We start from the raw sequence: 7,107 nt of genomic DNA, 5'->3' as shown, positions 1-7,107 counted from the left end.
TCAAGCAAATGAGATAAAGGCCTGCTAGCTTCTGTAACCAGTAGGGCGTTAGTGTTAAAGTTGGAATCCCACCCTTTCACACAACAGACAGTTTTTCCTTTTTGTAATGCAAATATGAGCACAATCATGCTGGATCTATTGGATGATTCACTCAAAAGCTGGTCCAGTGCTAGAGCAAAAGCAACTCATGCTCAGTCAACCTAAACTTCTCCTTCCATTTAAAACCAGTGAATGTAAAAAGCGATCCACCCAAGTTCCCCTGGACAGAAGGAGGGCTCCCTCTTAAAGTATGAAACCTGCTTTTGTCACTTTGAAGGTAGATTCAAATAAGCAAAAATAGAAATAGATTTCCACTGTCAGGAAAACTTCCAAATAGGATCCCCCCCAGTAAAGTGCCAACTGTTATGGCTAATAAGTGTAACAGATTTGGAGCACTGTTGTAACTGTGATAGTCTAGGCAATGTCAAGCGGCAAGGACCTGGGGAAGGACACTTGAGATTGGAAAGTTTGTCTGACAGATCTCCCAAGTTTATGATGGTTAAAATTTCAAATTTTTAGAATTTTAGTGCTTATTTAGTACTCATTGCTTATTATTCCATATCTTCAATATAAGTGTGGCTAACTAGCATGCTAGAAAGCAAAATCAGGCTCTCATGGCCTACTATAGGGAAGCAGCTTTGTAACAAAGTTCTCACACATTCCAGAGTTAGAAATCTTTTTGTGGGGAAGTAGAGATTATCTAATGAGCCCTAAGAAGCAGCCCACCTCCTATACATTCAAAAGATAACAGTGCAGCTGCAGAGATTAACCTGTCCTGGTACCTAAAATCCCAGTTAGGGATGGAAAGATTCCAATTATATGATCACATCTTACCAGACACGTGACAGTCAAGAGTTGTGCCTGCTTGAAGTGAAGTGTTTGCTGAGTACCCTGTGACGGAGCAAGACCAAAGGTTTCCTGTTGTGTGTATTGCAGGTGTTTCCTGTTGTTTGTCCATGTATTGCAAAATGTATTATAGCTAAGAGGTTCAGCTAAAAATTTGAAGAAAACTGCTATGAGGCCTGGTAAGCAGTTTAGTAGTGGCACAGCTAAAATTAACCTTGTACAGTGTAATGCAAATACTTGTACTGCTGTTGGTTAGCTATATAAGGAAAGATCCAGGTGTAAGATTGTAAGTGGCCGTAAGCCAACAACGTAGCTTAGGAAGTTATAAATTTGCTGACATGCCCAGAAATTGGCAGAAGGAAGACGCAGCGTTGTGAAGGAAGCTACCATTTTGAAGATAGACTGCTGGCTTAGGTTCGGTGGGCTGGCGGATTCTGAGGAGCCCAAAGACGGAAAACCAGGATCCTTCTTGGTACCCCTTGGACAGCGCAGATCGGGGATGCCTGACTTCACTGAGCTTTATAGAGAGAGAGACTTGTCGTACATCAGGCATCAGAGGGGACTGCCGGTAAGTTGCCGATGGGAAATATTATTGTCTGTTATTGTTGTCTCGTCTATTCTATGTATAGATGTATATTTGTTAAATCAGTAAAACTTTCTTACCTTTTCACTCTCGACCACTCTCTCAATTCCGAACCCTCCCACTGGCGGCTGAGACAGACACCTGGTGCATGAAACACACACAGACTGTACATCCGTTGGCTGGACAAGGTACATCAGACCAGACCACCAATGAATGAGCACCAGCTACGTATACAATGAATGAACTAAAGATACAAAACTTGAGGGGAACAAAGAAAGGGTGTGTTTATTGTTTGGCAACTTCCTTCAGGCAAGACCACCGCAAAATGAAGCAAGAGACCCGCATGCTGGCCAGATGTCCATCCTCCTGTGTGCATCTCTAGGGCACAGCATATAGTGAAAGTATTTGCTTGCTTGCTAATTGTGACATGCTGCTACTGTGTACCGATAAAGGTCTCCAAGTTATTAACTGGATGTGTTGTGATTGGTCATTTTAGGGATGTTGCACCCTGCCTACAATTGAGTATTGGCTGCTGATTCTTAAAATCAGGCCAACACTTTACAGTTAGTCTAATGAAAGAAATAAAAAAAAATCCTTGCCTCATGGCTAATGAGCATGGATGTTAAATTGTCAGATACTGTTAATTTTACTGGTATGGAACTTAAAGGAGAACAGTTTATTCCAGCAATATACAGAGATGAGTGTAGCAGGGTGCAGGGCCTGGGGCAAATCAGCCTGCGCAGGACCCGGACGCAGTGGCAGTGGCAGAGGGACAGAAGGGGGTGGTGATAAGAGGCCAGATACGAAGGCAGCCCAGCTCCTCGGGGCCCCCCAAAGCATGGAGTCCGGGGCAGTCACCCTGATTCGCACCCCCAGGGACAGCCCTGGAAATATGTTACTATAACATAGCACAGTTTTTTCAGATTGCGTTTCAGTGTCAGTTCTATGTGATAGACTGCAAAACATACTTTACTTTCTTAAATAAAACCATCAGAATTAACAACAAAAAATCAAACTGTGATGATATAACTGTTAAAACTTTCTACGTCGATATTGTATTAAGTTGTAATTCTTCGCAGTAGTCTCTTGTGGCTTTCTAATGGTTCTTTAGGTAAATCAGGAGTATTAAACTCATCTAGAACCACTGGGCTGGAGGTGGGGCCAGTCTGCAGGCTGGATTGGGCCCACAGACCAGTCCTACATGCCAGATCCAGCACACAAGGCTGGACTGGTGTGGGTGCTATATAACAGCATGCACCCTGGACTGAACTTCATCCCCCAACACTATCTTACAGTCCCCTCGAGATGGTAGCTACCCTGCAGGGCCTGGACTGCTCTTAACGGTTTGAGAATGGGCATTGGACTATTTAAGGTAAGCCTACACTCTTGGGGCCTCTCTAACAATGCTGGCTGTAGCTGTAGTGCTCAGGCTCAGATGACCGATCACAACATCTCTGAATGCCCTTATGACCCTCCTTTGGGCACCCAAGGTCTTATTAACATTGACCTTTCTACCTGTTGCTAGCTTTCTGGCCCTCATGTTGCTGACATATGAGTGTGACAAAACTCGCTCATCATCATCATCATGCAGTGGCTGCATTTACACGTCCTATTAGTGCGATGAAATACACTCTGGTGTCAGCTGCTCCTAGGCGCAGTGCCTGCACATTTACCCTGGACTGCAGCAGTTTGAGCTGGGGCAGAGCAGCCCTGGGCTGACAGCAGGCTTCGGTCAACCTCAGGCGCTGGGTGGTGGTGTTGAGGCTGGCTGGGGCATGAGTGCGCTAAAATGAGAAGTAGTGCCAGGCAGCCCCTGCACTTTAAAGTGTGTTACGTCCAATAACACTATTACGGATCTTGTACCAGGTATGGAGACTAAGACACAGTTATTCTTACCTATAAGCAAGTTTATTAATCTCTATTAGTCACAATTCTAAATTTAAAAAATGCAAAATAACCTCAGCAATTACAATTCTATTACTGTAGCTAGTCAAAAGCAATACAACGTGCTAACTATCCTGAGATATAACGAACGCTATGTCACAGCTGTGAGGTCTTGTTTGGGGCTCTTGGTATGTCTGAGTTCTGTGCAAGGTAGAATCTTGGATGACAAGATCTATTCTGATCTTCAGGAGTGTGTTTCTTCTTCTAATATACCTTATAGTGACCACAATTCTCATATAATTAGCTTAAGCCATTCCCTATAATGCATATTAATAAGCTTGCTTCTGCTTGCTGTATATGGCTAAACTTAACTGGAATTTTCCATTCTTAGGTAATCTTTCCATTCCTCTTTTTTCAAGTTAAATTTCTTAATTTTAGTTAGACAGCTTCTTGCTTTGATCAAAGTCATCTGGACATGGTATTTCCAAACTTCCTTCTTTTGCCAGGAACAGGTCATGGTCATGTACACAATGCGTGTCAAGCCTTATTGCTAAGTCTGCTGCTGTCTACAGCTTCTGCCAGAAGTTATCAATCAGGGGTATGTGTACCTCTGGGGTACTTGGGAAGGCCCTAGGGGGTACATGCGGGTGTGCAGGGATGGAGAAATGCCGCGCACCAACCCACGCTGCCGCCTCCCAGGAGCAGTGCTGGATCAGGGCGAGGGCAGCATCACCCCTCTGCAGGCCACACAGGCGCCACCCAGCTGGTCAGATGTGGAGAGGAAAGGGGAAAACTTGCACACAGCAGTGGTTGCTGCCGCCATCCACCACCCCATGTCTGGCTGCATACCACTCCCCCCTCCCCCACATCTGGCTGGTGGGGGTACACTTATTAAAAAAGGTTAAAAATCCCTGGCTTATGCTAATCACCAAGGTCAGGACTGCAGCTGTTAGCAACTTACGCTAAGCACCAGAGTCAAAACTCAGGGCTGATGGCCTGCTCGCACCCCTCCCCTTACCTGTGGTGTATCAGGATTTGTCCCAGACTTTGCTCCCTCTGGGAGCAGAGAGGGTCATGTGAGGTCATCCTTGCACTTCCGGCCACACACACTGAGTTGGCCGGGCCAGACACAGAGAACTACAGGATAGGAAGTGTTGTCCAGGGAAGTAAGTTTTCCTGCTTGGGGGCAGGGCCTGGGGAAATCCCCAGCTCTGACTGAAAAGAGCTGGCCAGTGACTCATGAGCAGGGATCCTGGTTTTCTTTGATTAAAAAAAATGCCCAATTTTGAGATTGAATAAAGTAACCCAGAGTCCACATTTTTCTGTCATTTAAATGAAACACCACTATATATAGGTCTATCTATTAGTGGTGTAATGGAAATCATGGAAAAATCAGGATTTGGGGTTACTTTAATCTGAAAACTGGATTTTTTTTTTTTATCAGAGAAAACCAGGATCCCTGCTTATGAGCAGGTGACTTCTCCAGCAGGAATGACGTGCTCCAGCTGCTCAATGCACACAGACTCTGATTGGACCAAAGAGTCAGCCAGGAAATACAAGGAGAGCCTGGAACTGAGGTACAGCTGGGAGTGGAAGATAGATGGACTTGACCTTTTGACTGGTGAGAGGCAGCTGAGTTGCTCTCCATTTCTTATATTCATACACAATGAACTATTAGGTATTCCAGGGGTGGAGTTAAAATACAAAATATTGATGATAATTGCATAGTGCAAGAAGATGTAAGTTTTCAGCTGGACCTTGTGAAAAGAAATAATGAGACATCACTTCCAGTTTATCTTACTATACTTATGATGATTTTAAGCAGGCTTCTGTGTCTGGAATGTGACTCTGTGAAATATCTATTCTTGATTAATTATTACAGTAAATATGTCTTTGCAATTAACTCATGTTTATAGAATATAGTAAATATTTCTTTGCAATTAACTCATGTTTATGTGCAGGGAGAGACATTCTCTGTATGGGTTTCGAGAGGTGTTGCCTCCTGGTTCACGCTTTGTTTCAGTGCTTCCCTTGATCTTCCAAAGACAACTCCTTAAAAACTATGTGTTTTCCTGGTCGTTAATCAATTTCTTGATATGTTCCAACTTAGTAGAAATTGATAACCTCATGTTACTGAGCAAGGTAATTTAATCAAAATTTGGACTTTCTGATAAACAATAATTAACAGTTTGATTAACAGGATTTTCCTGCTAATTATTGCTTGGGTTTCTCTGTTGATTTATACAACTACAAAAATGCTTTGAAGATGCTGAGCTAAAGGTTATAAAAGAACAAAACAGCTAACAGGGTGCACTTCAAAAGTAAAAAAATCACTCATAACTCAAACTGCCACTGCATCCAGCTGATCTTCTGCTAAATGCATCCACTCCTTAAGAAACAGATGAGACTGAGACCGCCTCTTTGCCTGTATTGGTGAGATACTATTGCTTTTGCAGCTAAATATTCTGGACTTTGCTTTTCGTTAGGCTCGTTTAACAGTGAATAGTTGTAGTAAATAAAGTCTGTCATTTAACAAATGAGTTGTTGTATCAATCCTTTATATACTATTCCTGAATCCCATTTCATGACTTAACACGTGGCTATATAGAGTAAGGCAAAAGCTTCAGAAAATGAAGTGTGCCGTAAGCAGTGTCAGAAAAAGACTGCATGCTTACAAGGGCTGTTAAAGACACAGCAAGGGATGGTTTTGGCTGTAAGAGGAAAACATGAAAAGAACCTAACTCATCAGAATCCCTGTGCCAGAGCACTTGCAGTGCCTGCCACTTTAAGGGCTGGGTCAGGCATCCAGCAGGTGCCTGATGATGGCAGCCATTTTGAGAACCTAGTATAGAAAGGCTGCAGCTCCCAGCCCAGGCAGAAACATTGTCTGGCTGAGCTGCAGCAGGAACACCTAGGAGGTAAGGACAAGAGTTTATGGGGATGGCTAGGAGGCTCTTGGTCTTGGGCATGACTTAAAACTGCACCATGCTGGGGATGGGTGCCCTGGTGAGGCTCCTAGTGGTGCAGGAGCCCCCAAGAAATGCCAGGCCAGTTACCACCCTAGTGAAAGGCAAGTCAGGGCACCTTAACCCCTAGCCTCCATGACACTGTGGGTACAAGGGGCCAGGCATGGCTGCAACCACCTGAGACTCTACAGGGGAAGGAAACCCTGAAGGAGGGGGTAGATGTGTATCCCCAGAGAAGGGGTGGTAGTGAGGGCCCGGAAGAGGGTTGAGTAGGGCTGAGGTTCAGCCTGAAGGGCAGCCCAAGGGGTTATACTGAATAGGGCTGTGGGACAGCTTGAAAGGCAGCACATGGGCCAAGCCCCTGGAGAGCTAGTTGAGGGAAGTGTGGAGTCTCAGAGAGGGGGATTAGAGGGCTGGGAGCCCAGTACATGGAGCCGGGGGCCCAGTATGTGTTTGTGTAAGTTTATGTAAAGCTGCCGTAGGAAAGGCCAGGGCAAGCTTGGCTCAGGTCAGGAATTTGGCTGGCTATTACCCAGGTGAGGGTCATGGGAAAGGCCCAAGAGACTGTACGTCTGCCCCACAAGGCATGACCTGGATAAAGCCCATGGTCTATGGGAGCTTTTCCAAGAGGGAGCATGGTGGGACAAGTTTTCTATGTGAGAAAGAGACCCTGTGAGAGGGAGTGGAGTGCGAGAGGCCTTAGTAAGAGGAGGGTGGAGTAAATGTGTGTGTGGAAAAAGGCCTGATAGTGAGGGCTAAGCTTGGCCTGGCTCTAGGCCAGGAGCATAA

This window comes from Gavialis gangeticus, unplaced genomic scaffold (assembly GCF_001723915.1).
Source record: "Gavialis gangeticus isolate Ggan-Ray unplaced genomic scaffold, GavGan_comp1, whole genome shotgun sequence".
Taxonomy (NCBI): Eukaryota; Metazoa; Chordata; order Crocodylia; family Gavialidae; genus Gavialis; species Gavialis gangeticus.
Note: the sequence above shows the minus strand (reverse complement) of the source record.